The sequence below is a fragment of the Ranitomeya imitator genome, chromosome 1, assembly GCF_032444005.1.
Source record: "Ranitomeya imitator isolate aRanImi1 chromosome 1, aRanImi1.pri, whole genome shotgun sequence".
Taxonomy (NCBI): domain Eukaryota; kingdom Metazoa; phylum Chordata; class Amphibia; order Anura; family Dendrobatidae; genus Ranitomeya; species Ranitomeya imitator.
The window spans coordinates 783,180,258-783,200,506 of NC_091282.1; positions in this window are offsets into that span (position 1 = coordinate 783,180,258).

Here is a 20,249-nt window from a genome sequence, read left to right on the forward strand (position 1 = left end):
CTATCCAACAACCCAAAACGACTTTTTTGAAACCTTAAAGGGACACTGTCACCTGAATTTGGAGGGAACAATCTTCAGCCATGGAGGCAGGGTTTTGGGGTTTATGATTCACCCTTTCCTTACCCGCTTGGCTGCATACTGGCTGCAATATAGGATTGAAGTTCATTCTCTGTCCTCCATAGTATATGCCTGCACAAGGCAAGATTACCTTGTGCAGGCATGTACTACGGAGGACAGAGAATGAACTTCAATCCAATATTGCAGCCAGCATGCAGCCAGCGGGTAAGGAAAGGGTGAATCAAAAACCCCAAAACCCCGCCTCCATGGCTGAAGATTGTTCCCTCCAAATTCAGGTGACAGTGTCCCTTTAACCCCTTCATGACCTTGGGATTTTTCGTGTTTCCGTGATTGTTTTTCATTCCCCTCATTCCCAGAGCCATAACTTTTTTATTTTTCCGTCAATTTGGCCATGTGAGGGCTTATTTATTGTGGGATGAGTTGTACTTTTGAACGACATCATTGGTTTTAGCATGTCGTGTACTAGAAAATGGGAAAAAAATTCCAAGTGCGGTGAAATTGCAAAAAGAGTGCAGTCCCACACTTGTTTTTTGTTTGGCTTTTTTGCTAGGTTCACTAAATGCTAAAACTGACCTGCTATTATGATTCTCCAGGACAGTATGAGTTCATAGACACCAAACATGATTAGGTTATTTTTTACCTAACTGGTGAAAGAAAATTCCAAACTTTGCTAAAAAAAAAATAAAAAAAAAAATCGCCATTTTCCGATACTCATAGCGTCTCCATTTTTCATGATCTGGGGTCGGTTGAGGGCTTATTTTTTGTGTGCCGAGATGACGTTTTTAATGATAGCATTTTGGTGCAGATACATTCTTTTGATCGCCCGTTATTGCATTTTAATGCAATGTCGCGGCGAGCAAAAAAACGTAATTCTGACGTTTCTAAATTTTTTCTCGCTACGCTGTTTAGCGATCAGGTTAATACTTTTTTTTATTTGATAGATCGGGCAATTTTGAACGCGGCAATACCAAATATGTGTAGATTTGATTTTTTTTTTAATTGATTTATTTTGATTGGGGTGATTTAAACTTTTATAGTTTTTTATATTTGCTGTTCGCTGCTATGTAGCAGAAAATCAGGTGTGCTGTGAGCGCCAACCACAGGGTGGCGCGCACAGCTGCCGGCGATCAGTAACCATAGAGGTCTCAAGGACCTCTATGGTTACAATACTGAAGTATCGCCGACCTCCGATCATGTGACGGGGGTCGGTGATGCCGTCATTTCCGGCTGCCCGGCCGGATGCGGTAGTTAAATGCCGCTGTCTGCGTTTGACAGCGGCATTTAACTAGTTAATAGGCGCGGGCAGATCGCGATTCTGCCCGCGCCTATTACGGGCACATGTCAGCTGTTCAAAACAGCTGACATGTTCCGACTTTGATGCGGGCTCACTCAAAGCGGGGCTTCTGACCTCAGACGTACTATCCCGTCCGAGGTCAGAAAGGGGTTAAACTCCCTCCTGAAGCCTAAAGTACAGGCCCCCATCTCCAATCTCAGTGGTGAGGATCTGGCCACTTATTTCCTAGAAAAAAAATCAACCACATCCATCAGGATATCTCAGCCCAATCTCCTCAGTGCCTGGATCCCCTTCCCTGCCGCACCTCAAGCTCACTAGACATCTTTGTTTCAGAAGAAGATTCCAAGCTCCTCACTTCTGCTCGGCCTACAACCTGCAACAGTGACCCCATTCCTTCACCTCTCCTGCAGTCTCTCTCACCAGTGGTCACCACTCACCTGACTAAAATATTTAACCTCTCTCTTTCTTCAGATATCTTTCCCTCCTCATTTAAACATGTCATCATTACCCCTTTACAGACATCCCTGGAACAGAACTGCACTGCTAACTCAGACCTGTCTCTAACCTTTCCTTCATCTCTAAACTCCTGGAACGCTCGGTCCACTCCCGTCTAATCCGCTATCTCTCGGATAACTTTCTTCTCGACCCCTTATGTAATGTATAAGAATTAGATCTGTCTCTTTAAGAAAGCGAGGGTGGGAGTTGAGAGGAGTTTCAGTTTCAGTTCTGACCCGAGGAGGAAATCTTATGCTGCTGGTATGCTGTGTGCTGGAGGAAAAGAGAAGAATAAAATACAGTTAAAGCTTACTCTCTCTTAAATTCCTTACACCTTGTCGACAGTACAACTGGCGACGAGGATGGGATTGAATCACCTGCTACTGTGAGTACTGACCCCTGCTTTACTGCTTCACACGCCAGCACCACTGAGAGACTCCAACATGGCTGAATACTTGCACATGTTCCCACAGTTTGATATGACTGATGTCACTAATCTCTCTCATAACTGGAGAAAATGGTTAAATCGATTTGAGAATTTCCTGGAAGCAATAGATATAAAAGAGGAGAACAGAAAAAGAGCCGTGTTCCTGCATTGTGCGGGCACAGGAGTCTATGACATATACAGCACATTACCAGCAGCGGAGACAGACACGTACAGCAAATGCTCCAAAGCTCTCACTGACTACTTCAACCCTAAACAAAACATCAGATATGAAAGATACAAGTTCAGGATTGCTAAGCAGCTTCCAGAAGAATCCATAGACACCTATGTCACCCGGCTAAAAGAACTAGCACATGGGTGTGCATTTACTGACGTAGATGATGAAATCCTAACTCAAGTAATTGTCACCTGCTCGTCTAATACCATAAGGCGTAAAGCTCTGCAGCAGGATCTCTCTCTGCATGATTTACTCAAGATGGCCCGTGCTATAGAGATAGCAGATCATCAGGCAAGTGCAATGGAGAGTGGGGATAATTTACATGTGCATAATCTCAAACATAACAGTGCACAAGGCAAGCAGGCCCCGCAACAGAAGAAATGTTATAGATGTGGACAAGATTTCCCTCACCACATGAACAAATGTCCAGCTATAGGACAAACTTGCAGTAAATGTGGAAAAGGGAACCATTTTGCAGTTGTCTGCAAATCAGCGCCCAACAAGTCTCCTCTGCCAATGACAAAGCCTGCAAATATAAAAATGGTAAATCAGGATATAGGAGAAGTGTCTGTGGCTGAGAACTATGTGTTCACGACTTCTGCCACTGGCTCAGTGCAGTCTCCATGTATTACACTCACCATCTGCAACACGGATATCACCTTTACAATAGATACAGGAGCTTCAGTGGATATCATAGACAGCAATACTTATGAACAGTTGAAAACAAAGCCAGTCTTACAGCAAGTGCATACTAAAATCTTTCCATATGGATCTAAAACACCTCTAGTTACAATGGGACAATTTGATGCTGAACTTAGCTATAAAGAAAATAGGCAGAAAACCACTTTTCACACATTACAAGGATCCGGAGGCTGTCTTCTCAGCTATCACACTGCCTTGAAGCTAGGACTCATCCAGATTGTTCATACCATAACCGACCCTGCGGACCTGGATGTACAAGCCATGGTGAATAGTTTTCCCTCCCTATTTAGTGGATTAGGAAAATTAAAGGACTCTCAAGTGCATCTTCATGTGGATGACAGTGTCCGTCCAGTAGCCCAGGCTCACAGGCGTATTCCATTTCACCTGAGAAAGAAGGTAGAAAAGGAACTCCAATTACTCATGGATGATGATGTCATTGAAACTGTTTCTGGTCCCACTCCGTGGGTCTCTCCACTTGTGGTAGTTCCAAAACCAAAGACTCCAGAGCAGGTAAGACTGTGTGTTGACATGCGCCTGCCCAACACTGCTATTCAAAGGGAAAGACACATCTCACCCACAATTGATGACATTATTCATTTATTAAATGGAGCAACTGTTTTTTCAAAGCTCAACCTCAATAAGGGCTATCATCAATTAGAATTGAGTCCAGAATCCAGATACTTAACAACATTTTCCACCCATGTGGGTCTCAGAAGATACAAAAGATTGACGTTTGGGGTCTGCTCAGCAGCAGAAATTTTTCAAGATACGATGAGGAGCGTCATTCAACATATTCCAAATGCCTTTAATTACAGTGATGACATACTGGCTTTTGGGAAAACTCAAGCTGAACATAATCGTGCTCTATATGCTATCTTTGAATGTCTGCTCTCTGCTGGACTCACTTTAAACAAAGAAAAATGCGAATTTGATAAAAATTCATTGGAGTTCTATGGTCACATTTTCTCGGCGGAAGGAGTACGACCTGATCCCAAGAAAGTGGAATCCATCAGAGCAGCTTCAATTCCACAGGATGCCAGTGAAGTGCGCTCTTTTCTTGGAATGGCAAGTTACTGTGCTAGATATATTCCAAATTTTTTGACAATCAGCACTCCATTAAGGGAACTTACGAAACAAAATTGCGTTTTTCAATGGTCCCAAGACTGTCAGGCCTCTTTTGAAACAATCAAAAAGGAACTCTGCTCAACAACCACCATGGCCTATTTTGATCCAGCTCTTCGAACCGAACTGATTGTGGATGCTAGTCCCGTGGGACTGGGTGCAATTTTAGCACAATACAAGGATGACAATCAAAGTCCCCACATCATTTCTTATGCAAGTAAAAGCTTAACAAGCACTGAAAGAAAGTATTCACAACCTGAAAAAGAAAGCTTGGCAGTCGTCTGGGGATGTGAACACTTTCACTTATTTCTCTATGGCGCTCCCTTCACTATTGTCACAGATCATCAAGCTCTCCTTACAATTTTTGGAAATCCCTAGCTAAAATGCCAGCACGGATTGAACGATGGGGTCTACGTCTACAGGACTATAATTACAAAATTGTTCACAAACCTGGAAAATACAGCAATCCGGCTGATTATCTCTCAAGACATCCCACGAATGATGATTTACCTGTGCATTCCTCCATTGAAGAATACATCCACTTTGTTGCAGCTCACGCCGTGCCAAAAGCACTTTCTGTTGATCAGTTTGTGAATACGACAACTAGTGACAAGACACTCTGTGCCTTAATGCAAATTATCCAAAATAGAAGGTGGCATGAAATTCAAAAGAAAAAATTTCCTGAAGATGGGATTGATCTGAAAGAGTTAAAACTATTTTCAAATGTACGTGAGGAATTATCAGTCACTGAAGATCAACTCATCCTTTGTGGTACCAAACTGGTTGTACCTAAGGCCTTGCGCAACCTAGTCATACAGATAGCACACGAAGGTCATCTAGGAATTGTTGGCACAAAAAAGTTACTCAGAGAAAAAGTGTGGTTCCCAAATATGGATAAATTGGTGGAAGAGAAGATTGGACATTGCTCCACTTGTCAATTAATTACTCCATCATCAACTCTAGAGCCATTACAAATGTCTCCGTTACCCACTGCTGTATGGGAGGAAGTGGCAGTCGACATATATGGACCATTACCAAATGGCCAATACATTCTAGTAACAATTGATGAATATTCTAGATACCCTGTCATTTCATTCATCTCTTCAACGTCTGCTAATAGTGTCATACCAGAACTGGACGACATATTCTCTGCATATGGCATTCCAAGAGTGGTCAAAACAGATAATGGACCTCCATTCAATGAACATGTGTTTGCACAGTTTTCTGAATACTTGGGGTTCAGCCACAGAAAAATCACACCTTGCTGGCCGCAAGCTAATGGAATCGTAGAACGTTTCATGCGCACCATGGGGAAACGAATCAAGGCAGTTAGCCTGGAGTACACCCCACTGAAACAGTCACTATACAAATTCCTGCGCAATTACCGCAACACGCCACATTCAGGGGCGGATTATCAGAGGGTCAATATGGGCGGTAGCCCAGGGCCCAGTGGTCTGGGGGGGCCCTGGGCTACCGCACAGATTGACCCTCCACTAATTGTCTGAATGCCCGCCGGCATTTGTGTGCCCCCGGACCCGGTGGGCAGAGAGAGGGGGCCCGCATTGGTTGGGAGGTGCGTGTATCAGCCGGTCAGCTGAAAGATCCGAGTCCCTGCACCAGGCCTGCACAGCAGCACACCACATAATGGCTGCTCTGTGCACAGGACCTGTGATGAGGTCACAGGATGGGAGGAGTCAGGGGTCACATGATCGGGAGGAGGACCTCCGTGTACAGGACTTTGCTGGTTGCCATGGCGCCGGAGGAGGGTAAGGCAGCGTATGTGTGAGGTCAGGAGGTGTTTACAGGGTGGATGTAGCAGAGCCGTGTGTGTACGAGGTGTATGGATCAGAGCAGCGTGTGAAAGGTGTATGGAGCGGAGTCGTGTGTGTACGATGTGTACGGAGCCGTGTGCATGAGGTGTACGGAGCGCAGCCGCGTGTGTACGAGGTGTACGGAGCAGAGCAGCGTGTGTATGAGGTGTACGGAGCGGAGTCGTGTGTACGAGGTGTACAGAGCACAGCCGCGTGTGTACGAGGTGTACGGAGCGCAGCCGCGTGTGTACGAGGTGTACGGAGCGCAGCCGCGTGTGTACGAGGTGTACGGAGCGCAGCCGCGTGCGTACGAGGTGTACGGAGCGGAGTCGTGTGTAAGAGGTGTACGGAGCCGTGTGCATGAGGTGTACGGAGCGCAGCCGCGTGTGTACGAGGTGTACGGAGCAGAGCAGCGTGTCTATGAGGTGTACGGAGCGGAGTCGTGTGTACGAGGTGTACAGAGCACAGCCGCGTGTGTACGAGGTGTACGGAGCGCAGCCGCGTGTGTACGAGGTGTACGGAGCGCAGCCGCGTGTGTACGAGGTGTACGGAGCGCAGCCGCGTGCGTACGAGGTGTACGGAGCGGAGTCGTGTGTAAGAGGTGTACGGAGCCATGTGTACAAGGTGTGCGGAGCACAGCCGCATGTGTACAAGGTGTACGGAGCCATGTGTACGAGGTGTACGGAACACAGCCGCGTGTGTATGAGGTGTACGGAGCGGAGCAGCATGTGAAAGGTGTACGGAGTGGAGTCGTGTGTACGAGGTGTACGGAGCACAGCCGCGTGTGTACGAGGTGTACGGAGCACAGCCGCGTGTGTACGAGGTGTACGGAGCACAGCCGCGTGTGTACGAGGTGTACGGAGCACAGCCGCGTGTGTACGAGGTGTACGGAGCACAGCCGCGTGTGTACGAGGTGTACGGAGCACAGCCGCGTGTGTACGAGGTGTACGGAGCACAGCCGCGTGTGTACGAGGTGTACGGAGCACAGCCGCGTGTGTACGAGGTGTACGGAGCACAGCCGCGTGTGTACGAGGTGTACGGAGCACAGCCGCGTGTGTACGAGGTGTACGGAGCACAGCCGCGTGTGTACGAGGTGTACGGAGCACAGCCGCGTGTGTACGAGGTGTACGGAGCGGAGCAGCATGTGAAAGGTGTACGGAGTGGAGTCGTGTGTACGAGGTGTACGGAGCACAGCCGCGTGTGTACGAGGTGTACGGAGCACAGCCGCGTGTGTGTACGAGGTGTACGGAGCGGAGTCGTGTGTAAGAGGTGTATGGAGCCATGTGTACAAGGTGTACGGAGCACAGCCGCATGTGTACAAGGTGTACGGAGCGGAGTCGTGTGTAAGAGGTGTACGGAGCCGTGTGCATGAGGTGTACGGAGCGCAGCCGCGTGTGTACAAGGTGTACGGAGCAGAGCAGCGTGTGTATGAGGTGTACGGAGCGGAGTCGTGTGTACGAGGTGTTCGGAGCACAGCCGCGTGTGTACGAGGTGTACGGAGCACAGCCGCGTGTGTACGAGGTGTACGGAGCGCAGCCGCGTGCGTACGAGGTGTACGGAGCGGAGTCGTGTGTAAGAGGTGTACGGAGCCATGTGTACAAGGTGTACGGAGCACAGCCGCATGTGTACAAGGTGTACGGAGCGGAGTCGTGTGTAAGAGGTGTACGGAGCCATGTGTACGAGGTGTACGGAGCACAGCCGCGTGTGTACGAGGTGTACGGAGCGGAGCAGCATGTGAAAGGTGTACGGAGTGGAGTCGTGTGTACAAGGTGTACGGAGCACAGCCGCGTGTGTACGAGGTGTACGGAGCGCAGCCGCGTGTGTACGAGGTGTACGGAGCACAGCCGCGTGTGTACGAGGTGTATGGAGCGGAGCAGCATGTGAAAGGTGTACGGAGTGGAGTCATGTGTACGAGGTGTACGGAGCACAGCCGCGTGTGTACGAGGTGTACGGAGCACAGCCGCGTGTGTACGAGGTGTACGGAGCGCAGCCGCATGTGTACGAGGTGTACGGAGCGGAGTCGTGTGTAAGAGGTGTACGGAGCCATGTGTACAAGGTGTACGGAGCACAGCCGCATGTGTACAAGGTGTACGGAGCGGAGTCGTGTGTAAGAGGTGTACGGAGCCGTGTGCATGAGGTGTACGGAGCGCAGCCGCGTGTGTACGAGGTGTACGGAGCAGAGCAGCGTGTGTATGAGGTGTACGGAGCGGAGTCGTGTGTACGAGGTGCACAGAGCACAGCCGCGTGTGTACGAGGTGTACGGAGCACAGCCGCGTGTGTACGGAGCACAGCCGCGTGTGTACGAGGTGTACGGAGCGCAGCCGCGTGCGTACGAGGTGTACGGAGTGGAGTCGTGTGTAAGAGGTGTACGGAGCCATGTGTACGAGGTGTACGGAGCACAGCCGCGTGTGTATGAGGTGTACGGAGCGGAGCAGCATGTGAAAGGTGTACGGAGTGGAGTCGTGTGTACGAGGTGTACGGAGCACAGCCGCGTGTGTATGAGGTGTACGGAGCTGAGTTGTGTGTACGAGGTGCACAGAGCACAGCCGCGTGTGTACGAGGTGTACGGAGCACAGCCGCGTGTGTACGAGGTGTACGGAGTGTAGTCGTGTGTAAGAGGTGTACGGAGCCATGTGTACGAGGTGTACGGAGCACAGCCGCGTGTGTATGAGGTGTACGGAGCGGAGCAGCATGTGAAAGGTGTACGGAGTGGAGTCGTGTGTACGAGGTGTACGGAGCACAGCCGCGTGTGTACGAGGTGTACGGAGCACAGCCGCGTGTGTACGAGGTGTACGGAGCGCAGCCGCGTGTGTACGAGGTGTACGGAGCACAGCCGCGTGTGTACGAGGTGTACGGAGCGGAGCAGCATGTGAAAGGTGTACGGAGTGGAGTCGTGTGTACGAGGTGTACGGAGCACAGCCGCGTGTGTACGAGGTGTACGGAGCGCAGCCGCGTGTGTACGAGGTGTACGGAGCACAGCCGCGTGTGTACGAGGTGTACGGAGCGGAGCAGCATGTGAAAGGTGTACGGAGTGGAGTCGTGTGTACGAGGTGTACGGAGCACAGCCGCGTGTGTACGAGGTGTACGGAGCAGAGCAGCGTGTGTATGAGGTGTACGGAGTGGTGTCACGATATGGTATGAAATATCATAAGTAGTTCTCTAGCCTGTGTGGGCTAAGCCCCCCTTCTTGGAGCAACAGTTTTGTAGCTGCAAATTCCTGGCTTTCCTTCTCTGAGAGTATGGGGGAAGAGAGGTTTTATTGCTCTGGGGTCGTAAATTCCAGGCTCAGAGGAAAGTCCCTCACCCCTCCCACATTCTCTAGTTCAAACTGGAAAAGTGGCTCCAAGATTCAGGAAAGATTCTTTGTTTAGTTTTTGTTAGATATTAGGCAAACGATTTAAGCTAGAAATACGAAAATATATATTTTTATTCTCACTCGGTGTATCTACACAACCCGCGAAACACGAGCTTCTAATTCCATCTGGTAAAGAAGTAGGGATTTCTCTGGAAATATGTATCCCAGATAGGACATATTTGATCTCATTAGAATGCCCACGTTAATCTGAGATGAATGAGGAGTTTGGTCTGACTCTGACATGTTTTGTAGTGAAGTTATAGAAATCAGAGAGAATAGTTTAAAGTTTAGGCAGAATGTAGAGAGAGGAGGGTCTGGATAAGCCAGCCTTTCTGTGATGTCACAGCCTTGAAAGTATAACTGGCTGCACACATCCCCAGCTGTGTCTCTGCTAGATTTCTTCCTGACTGCTTGTCCTCTCCTGAAGCCAGCAGCATCCCATGGACTGGGATATAAGGAAACTGCCCTAGCCTGATTGCCTGTCATGCTTTGAACATGTAAGTGTTGCTTTTTCTCATTTATTCCCTTTATGTTATAATTACCCTTGTACATATTGGCAATTGTCTCCTTTGTAACTTCTTTATAAAATATTTTTCATAAAGCACTGCCTAATTAATTTCAATGGAATATACTATTATATATTAGTTCGTTCATCCATGCTCTAAACTTACCCTGTCTTCTGAAGTGAAATACGCTACTGTTACTGTTGTGTTGGGTTAGCTTCGGACCCGTTTAATCGAAGCTGGTGGCAGCGATAGTGTGCAGACTGTTGAGTGATGCTGTAGCGACTGCGGCGTTGATAATTATTGTTCCTGCCTGAGTGGGAGTAGTTATCGCGTCGCTGCAGCGTGCCCAATAGCCAGTACATAGCAGGCAGCCTTCCTGGCGACTAATTACCCAGGGTGCAGTACCTAATCTGACCTGAGAGTAAGGGGGCGCCAGAGAGCTGCAAGTGTTAAGTGGAACTGTAAGCGGGATATACATAAATCCCTGCAGTTCGTGGTATATAGAAAAGCAGTGGGATACCTAGAATAAGCCCCTGCTGTAAACTAAGAGGTCAATAGCCTTGTGTGTGGTTTTTTTTTCATCACATCGTGGAGTGGAGGGATAACTAAGATAAGCCCCCCTGCACATGTGATAGCCGTCTGTTGGCCTAAAGTCACCTCAATCCGTGACGTAGGGGTGACGGTCACGGTGTGAATCCTGACCCATTGGTGGCAGCGGTCAGGGGGGAATCGTGACAATTGGTGGCAAGGCGGTGGGATATCTTAGAGCATTAGTGATTTGGTTTGAGTAATCATTCCTCTCACTAAAAACTTGCAGAAAGTTCTTGCGAGGACTCTGCGCAAATAAGTTTGGAGAACGAACTCAGTGCTTTTTAGTTGTGAGACAATTGCGTACTGGTAATTATCCCCTCCCTTTCTCTTCGTTTTTCTATCCTATCTTTTATTTGGCAACCATGGTTGTGCTGGGAGAAACCTTCTATGAGCAGCAGACCAGAGACACCCTTGTCGCCTTATGCAAGTCACAGCACATTGACTTTGCAAGCAAAAACAAAGCCCAACTGGTCGCAGATCTGGTGCAATGGGAAGCCGCTCGAGACCAATCTCAGAGCTCAGAGGCCGCAGAAGCCAGCACCAGCGAACATGGTGCTGCAGCAGAGGTCCACCCACTGAATGCTGGCCCTGTTAGCAATCCGGGCGAATTGGACCCCCACCTGCAGGCGGCCTTGAAAGAATTCCCCACTGACGACCATGAGGGACGTCGGCAGCTGATTCAGCAATACCGGCAAGAGGCCCGAGCTGAGCGAGAGGCCCGAGCTGAGCGAGAGGCCCAGGCCCAGCAAGCGGAGCGGGAGTACCAGCTGCAGATGGCCCGACTGCAAATGCAGGGGTCGTCCCAGTCCAGCCGTGAGCCCAGCAGCGCTCAGATGCCTAAACCCCGGCCCGATCACTTCCCTGTTATGGAGAAGGACGGAGACTTGGACACTTTTCTGCGGGCCTTTCAGAAAGCCTGCAGACAGTACCGGCTGCCTACAGATGAATGGGCCCGATACCTGACACCAGGGCTGAGAGGTAAAGCTCTGGAGGCGTTTGCTGCCCTCCCTCAAGAACAAGATGGTGACTATGAGGCCATCAAGCAGGCTCTGATAGCCAAGTACCAGCTTACACCCGAGGTGTACCGTAGAAAGTTCCGGACCCTCCAACGTGGCCCACACGACAGTTACAGTGATGTGGTGCATGGACTGGGGACCCACTTTGACCAGTGGACCCAAGGACTGTCAGTGACCACCTTTGCACAGCTGCGAGACCTGATGATCAAAGACCAGTTCTTTCATCTTTGCCCCGCTGAGGTGCGACAGTTCGTGATGGACAGAGAACCCAAAGACGTGACGAAAGCAGCGCAGATTGCCGATGCCTATGAGGCCAACCGTAGATCGGAAGTGCGGAAGCCAGTCACCACCAGCTGGAGAGGGGGTAAGCCTGCAACCAACGCCAGTACCCCTGCCAGCCAACACACCCGAGGTCCTGGCCCTGTGGCCAACAGCACCAGACCTACCACCGAACCTCGCGCGTGTTACACCTGCAAGCGGCCTGGGCATATCAGTACCTTCTGTCCAGACAGGCCGAAGAACCCCCCAGCCAAGGCCCCAGGGCCTAATGCAGCAGTTCTTTTGGTGGGTGGTGTGGTTGGGAGGGTGTGTGACAACGTACAGCCCGTTACTGTGGGGGGCCATGTTGCTACCGGCCTCAAGGACACCGAGGCTGAACGAACCCTCATCCGACCCGAACTGGCGGCCCCTGAAGAAATCATTCCGGGGAAAACCCTAACTGTCACTGGGATTGGGGGCATCAGCTGTCCCTTACCGATGGCCCGGGTTTTTATTGATTGGGGTGCTGGGAGCGGGGTGAAGGAAGTGGGGCTGTCGGATAATTTGCCCACTGATGTTTTGTTGGGAACTGATTTGGGGAGGATGTTTGCATACTACGTCCCTGACACCCCTCCCCAATCTACTAATACGGGTAACGTTAACCCTGATGATGATGATGATGATGGGAAATCGCATGTGTTACCTGACCATGCTTTATCTTGTAATGATGCATCTAATAACCATTTTTTCCCTAGGATTGATGGTGAAAATGTTGTACCTGTGCCAGCGGAACCTGATGATTTTTCTGTGAAGGTTAATGTGTCCATAGGTACAGGCGTGCCCAGCCACGTCGCTCTGCGGAGTGAGACGGCTGAGGAACCCCTAACAGGGGCAAGTGTCGGTGCTACAGGAAATGGGGAGATGCATGGGAACCGTGAGGAAGGTGACGCCATGAAGGTGACCAGTGCCACCGAGGAAGGTAACTGGCCCATAAGTAGCACTGCCCCTGGAGTGTTGGGGGTGGATGGGGAGGTAGAGCCCATAGCAGCGCCGGCTGATGGGCCTGTAGAAATCCCCGGGGAGACAGCCTACGTAGCTGCTGTCACCCGCAGTCAGAGTGCCCGGAACGCAGATAACTGTCAGCCTTCCGGACCTTCCTCAGTCATCAGTGTGACTGAACCAGAGGTGGACCCAGAGCAGGTCCAAGAGGGTTCCCGTGGGGAAGGGACCCTGACATCGCTTCTGGCTTCCCCTAGCCAGGAGTTTCAGGCCGCTCTGCACACAGATGCGAGCCTAGAGAGTTTGAGACAACTTGCCGGGACGCCCTTCTCCGAGACTGATAAGGAAAAGGTGTTCTGGGAACAAGGTAGGTTGTACTGGGAGACAGTACCCGGAGAATCACAAAAGGAGTGGTTGAGGGAAAGACAGCTGGTCGTCCCACAGCAATTCCGGGGTGAGTTGTTGCGGATTGCCCATGAGATCCCGCTAGCTGGACACTTGGGGATCAGCAAAACTAAGGCCCGGCTGTCTCAACACTTCTATTGGCCTAAGATGGGGACAGATGTGTCAAACTACTACCGCTCCTGTGTCACCTGTCAAAGAGTGGGGAAGGCGGGGCCTGCTCTTAAGGCTCCCCTGATCCCTTTGCCAGTGATAGAGGAGCCTTTCCAGAGGATCGCGGTGGACATTGTGGGCCCGCTGGCCGTCCCCAGCAGCTCTGGAAAGCAATATATCCTTACTGTGGTAGACTACGCTACCCGGTACCCAGAGGCAGTAGCTCTGTCGTCAACTAGGGCAGATAAGGTGGCGGATGCCCTGTTGGCCATCTTTTCACGTGTAGGGTTTCCCAGGGAAATGCTTACTGATCAAGGGACCCAATTTATGTCTCGCCTAATGGAGGCTCTCTGTAAGAGAATGCAGGTGAAGCACCTGGTATCGAGTGCGTATCACCCACAGACCAATGGCTTGTGTGAACGCTTCAATGGTACCCTCAAACAGATGCTACGCATGCTGGTTGAGACTCAAGGGCGCGACTGGGAGCGGTACCTCCCACACCTGCTGTTCGCTTACCGAGAGGTTCCACAGGCCTCGACGGGGTTCTCCCCCTTCGAGCTCCTGTACAGCAGGCGAGTCCGGGGACCCCTTGGGTTGGTAAGAGAATCCTGGGAAGAGGAGCCGAACCCTTCTGAAGTGTCCATAGTGGAGTATGTCATGCGCTTCCGTGACAAGATGCAGACCTTGACGCAGTTGGTGCATGACAACATGACGCAGGCTCAGGCTGATCAGAAGCACTGGTACGACCAGAACGCCCGGGAGCGGACCTACCACGTGGGTCAAAAGGTGTGGGTGCTGGTCCCTGTACCAACGGATAAGCTTCAGGCCGCCTGGGAGGGCCCGTACGTCGTCCACCAACAGCTCAACCCGGTCACTTACGTGGTCACGCTTGACCATGCTCGGGGTAGGCGAAAGGCCTTTCACGTCAACATGATGAAGGCTCATCACGAACGTGAACCTTTCGTCCTACCGGTCTGCAGCTTACCCGAAGACGGTGAGGAAGACACCCTCCTGGACTTGCTGGCCCAAGCCAAGGCCAATGGGTCCATTGAGGACGTGGAGGTAAGCGCCTCGTTAACTGAACCCCAGCGGTTGCAGTTGCAAACCACACTGGAACCTTTCCGGGTCGTGTTCTCCAACCGACCTGGGAGGACTGAGTTAGCAGTCCACGAGGTGGACACCGAGAATCACGCCCCACTACGGCGAACACCCTATCGAATCTCTGACCAGGTGCAGCAGACTATGCGCCAAGAGATCGATGAGATGTTACAGCTGGGGGTGATTCGACGGTCAAAGAGCGCGTGGGCATCACCTGTAGTTCTCGTGCCAAAGAAGGACCGGACCACCCGGTTCTGCGTGGACTACAGGGGGCTCAACGCCATCACAGCCTCGGATGCGCACCTAATGCCGCGCATGGAGGAGCTGCTTGAGAAGTTAGCTGACGCAGATTACCTAACAATAATGGATCTGAGTCGAGGATACTGGCAGATTCCCCTGAGCCCCGAGGCGCAGGAAAAGTCCGCCTTTATCACACCCTTTGGACTGTACGAGTCCACGGTCATGCCCTTCGGCATGAAGAATGCCCCTGCCACTTTCCAGCGGATGGTCAACCTCCTGCTTCAGGGACTGGAGACGTACGCCGTGGCGTACTTGGATGACATTGCCATCTTCAGTCCCTCCTGGAAGGAACACCTGCAGCATCTCGAGGAGGTGCTCAGGCGAATTCACCAAGCAGGACTGACTATCAAGCCGGGAAAGTGTCAGATGGGCATGAGGGAGGTTCACTACCTGGGAAACCGGGTAGGCGAAGGCACCATGGAGCCAGATCATGGCAATGGTGATGGGTTGGCCCACCAGGGTGAACCTGCTGAGGTGCGCATGGAGGAGAACCATCAGGTCCTGCCTCCCTACCGCACACCAAAAGGGGGAGGTGTCACGATATGGTATGAAATATCATAAGTAGTTCTCTAGCCTGTGTGGGCTAAGCCCCCCTTCTTGGAGCAACAGTTTGTAGCTGCAAATTCCTGGCTTTCCTTCTCTGAGAGTATGGGGGAAGAGAGGTTTTATTGCTCTGGGGTCGTAAATTCCAGGCTCAGAAGAAAGTCCCTCACCCCTCCCACATTCTCTAGTTCAAACTGGAAAAGTGGCTCCAAGATTCAGGAAAGATTCTTTGTTTAGTTTTTGTTAGATATTAGGCAAACGATTTAAGCTAGAAATACGAAAATATATATTTTTATTCTCACTCGGTGTATCTACACAACCCGCGAAACACGAGCTTCTAACTCCATCTGGTAAAGAAGTAGGGATTTCTCTGGAAATATGTATCCCAGATAGGACATATTTGATCTCATTAGAATGCCCACGTTAATCTGAGATGAATGAGGAGTTTGGTCTGACTCTGATATGTTTTGTAGTGAAGTTATAGAAATCAGAGAGAATAGTTTAAAGTTTAGGCAGAATGTAGAGAGAGGAGGGTCTGGATAAGCCAGCCTTTCTGTGATGTCACAGCCTTGAAAGTATAACTGGCTGCACACATCCCCAGCTGTGTCTCTGCTAGATTTCTTCCTGACTGCTTGTCCTCTCCTGAAGCCAGCAGCATCCCATGGACTGGGATATATGGAAACTGCCCTAGCCTGATTGCTTGTCATGCTTTGAACATGTAAGTGTTGCTTTTTCTCATTTATTCCCTTTATGTTATAATTACCCTTGTACATATTGGCAATTGTCTCCTTTGTAACTTCTTTATAAAATATTTTTCATAAAGCACTGCCTAATTAATTTCAATGGAATATACTATTATATATTAGTTCGTTCATCCATGCTCTAAACTTACCCTGTCTTCTGAAGTGAAATACGCTACTGTTACTGTTGTGTTGGGTTAGCTTCGGACCCGTTTAATCGAAGCTGGTGGCAGCGATAGTGTGCAGACTGTTGAGTGATGCTGTAGCGACTGCGGCGTTGATAATTATTGTTCCTGCCTGAGTGGGAGTAGTTATCGCGTCGCTGCAGCGTGCCCAATAGCCAGTACATAGCAGGCAGCCTTCCTGGCGACTAATTACCCAGGGTGCAGTACCTAATCTGACCTGAGAGTAAGGGGGCGCCAGAGAGCTGCAAGTGTTAAGTGGAACTGTAAGCGGGATATACATAAATCCCTGCAGTTCGTGGTTATAGAAAAGCAGTGGGATACCTAGAATAAGCCCCTGCTGTAAACTAAGAGGTCAATAGCCTTGTGTGTGGTTTTTTTTTTCATCACATCGTGGAGTGGAGGGATAACTAAGATAAGCCCCCCTGCACATGTGATAGCCGTCTGTTGGCCTAAAGTCACCTCAATCCGTGACGTAGGGGTGACGGTCACGGTGTGAATCCTGACCCATTGGTGGCAGCGGTCAGGGGGGAATCGTGACAAGTGGAGTCGTGTGTACGAGGTGTACGGAGCACAGCCGCGTGTGTACGAGGAGTACGGAGCACAGCCGCGTGTGTACGAGGTGTACGGAGCGCAGCCGCGTGCGTACGAGGTGTATGGAGCGGAGTCGTGTGTAAGAGGTGTACGGAGCCATGTGTACAAGGTGTACGGAGCACAGCCGCATGTGTACAAGGTGTACGGAGCCATGTGTACGAGGTGTACGGAGCACAGCCGCGTGTGTATGAGGTGTACGGAGCGGAGCAGCATGTGAAAGGTGTACGGAGTGGAGTCGTGTGTACGAGGTGTACGGAGCACAGCCGCGTGTGTACGAGGTGTACGGAGCGCAGCCGCGTGTGTACGAGGTGTACGGAGCACAGCCGCGTGTGTACGAGGTGTACGGAGCGGAGCAGCATGTGAAAGGTGTACGGAGTGGAGTCGTGTGTACGAGGTGTACGGAGCACAGCCGCGTGTGTACGAGGTGTACGGAGCACAGCCGCGTGTGTACGAGGTGTACGGAGCGCAGCCGCATGTGTACGAGGTGTACGGAGCGGAGTCGTGTGTAAGAGGTGTACGGAGCCATGTGTACAAGGTGTACGGAGCACAGCCGCATGTGTACAAGGTGTACGGAGCGGAGTCGTGTGTAAGAGGTGTACGGAGCGCAGCCGCGTGTGTACGAGGTGTACGGAGCAGAGCAGCGTGTGTATGAGGTGTACGGAGCGGAGTCGTGTGTACGAGGTGCAGAGCACAGCCGCGTGTGTACGAGGTGTACGGAGCACAGCCGCGTGTGTACGAGGTGTACGGAGTGGAGTCGTGTGTAAGAGGTGTACGGAGCCATGTGTACGAGGTGTACGGAGCACAGCCGCGTGTGTATGAGGTGTACGGAGCGGAGCAGCATGTGAAAGGTGTACGGAGTGGAGTCGTGTGTACGAGGTGTACGGAGCACAGCCGCGTGTGTACGAGGTGTACGGAGCACAGCCGCGTGTGTACGAGGTGTACGGAGCGCAGCCGCGTGTGTACGAGGTGTACGGAGCCCAGCCGCGTGTGTACGAGGTGTACGGAGCGGAGCAGCATGTGAAAGGTGTACGGAGTGGAGTCGTGTGTACGAGGTGTACGGAGCACAGCCGCGTGTGTACGAGGTGTATGGAGCACAGCCGCGTGTGTACGAGGTGTATGGAGCACAGCCGCGTGTGTACGAGGTGTACGGAGCGGAGTCGTGTGTAAGAGGTGTACGGAGCCATGTGTACAAGGTGTACGGAGCACAGCCGCATGTGTACAAGGTGTACGGAGCGGAGTCGTGTGTAAGAGGTGTACGGAGCCATGTGTACGAGGTGTACGGAGCACAGCCGCGTGTTTACGAGGTGTACGGAGCACAGCTGCGTGTGTACGAGGTGTACGGAGCACTGCCGCGTGTGTACGAGGTGTACGGAGCACAGCCGCGTGTGTATGAGGTGTACGGAGCACAGCCACGTGTGTATGAGGTGTACGGAGTAGTGCCTTGTGTGTACGAGATGTATGGAGAGGAGCCGAATGTGTATGAGGTGTACGCAGCGGAGCTGTGTGTGTGCAAGGTATGCGGAGCAGTGTGTGCAATGTGTATGGAGCGGAGCGGTGTGTGTATGAGGTGTACGGAGTAGTGCCGTGTGTACGAGATGTATGGAGCGGAGCCGTGTGTGTATGAGGTGTATGGAGCGGAGCTGTGTATGAGGTGTATGGAGCAGAGCCGTGTGTGTATAAGGTGTATGGAGCAGAGCCGTGTATGAGGTGTATGGAGCGGAGCTGAATGTGTACGGAGCGGAGCCGTGTGTGTATGAGATGTATGGAGTGGAGCCGTGTGTACGGAGCGGAGCCGTGTATGCAAAGTTTACGGAGCGCAGCCGCGTGTGTAGGAGTAGCTATGTGTGGCCATTATCATGTGCGGCCAATATACAGTAAGGAGCATCATGTGTGACCATTATACAGTATGGAGCATCATGTGCGGTCATTATACAGTATTATTGAGCATCATGTGCGGTCATTATACAGTATGGAGAATCATGTGTGGCCATTATACAGTATGGAGTGTTATGGCTGGCAATCAGGCAACACAGCGTGCAGTAATCAGCGCACATACAGAGATCTGGCAATAACCAAAAACAATAGGACGAGCTCTGAGACGTGGAATCTCTGTAGACTGCAGTACCTGATCTATCCTCACACAACTATAAGCAGCAGTGGATTGCGCCTAACAACTACCTATGCAACTCGGCACTGCCTGAGGAGCTGACTAGCCTGAAGATAGAAATACAAGCCTGACTTACCTCAGAGAAATACCCCAAAGGAATAGGCAGCCCCCCACATATAATGACTGTTAGCAAGATGAAAAGACAAACGCAGGAATGAAATAGATTCAGCAAAGTGAGGCCCGATATTCTAGACAGAGCGAGGATAGCAAAGAGAACTATGCAGTCTACAAAAAACCCTAAAACGAAAACCACGCAAAGGGGCAAAAAGACCCACCGTGCCGAACTAACAGCACGGCGGTGCACCCCTCTGCTTCTCAGAGCTTCCAGCAAAAGACAATAGCAAGCTGGACAGAAAAAAACAGAAAACAAACTAGAAGCACTCATCTAGCAGAGCAGCAGGCCCAAGGAAAGATGCAGTAGCTCAGATCCAACACTGGAACATTGACAAGGAGCAAGGAAGACAGACTCAGGTGGAGCTAAATAGCAAGGCAGCCAACGAGCTCACCAAAACACCTGAGGGAGGAAGCCCAGAGACTGCAATACCACTTGTGACCACAGAAGTGAACTCAGCCACAGAATTCACAACAGTACCCCCCCCTTGAGGAGGGGTCACCGAACCCTCACCAGAACCCCCAGGCCGACCAGGATGAGCCACATGAAAGGCACGAACAAGATCTGGGGCATGGACATCAGAGGCAAAAACCCAGGAATTATCTTCCTGAGCATAACCCTTCCATTTGACCAGATACTGGAGTTTCCGTCTAGAGACACGAGAATCCAAAATCTTCTCCACAATATACTCCAATTCCCCCTCCACCAAAACAGGGGCAGGAGGCTCCACAGATGGAACCATAGGTGCCACGTATCTCCTCAACAACGACCTATGGAATACATTATGTATGGAAAAGGAGTCTGGGAGGGTCAGACGAAAAGACACCGGATTGAGAATCTCAGAAATCCTATACGGACCAATAAAACGAGGTTTAAATTTAGGAGAGGAAACCTTCATAGGAATATGACGAGAAGATAACCAAACCAGATCCCCAACACGAAGTCGGGGTCCCACACGGCGTCTGCGATTAGCGAAAAGCTGAGCCTTCTCCTGGGACAAGGTCAAATTGTCCACTACCTGAGTCCAGATCTGCTGCAACCTGTCCACCACAGAATCCACACCAGGACA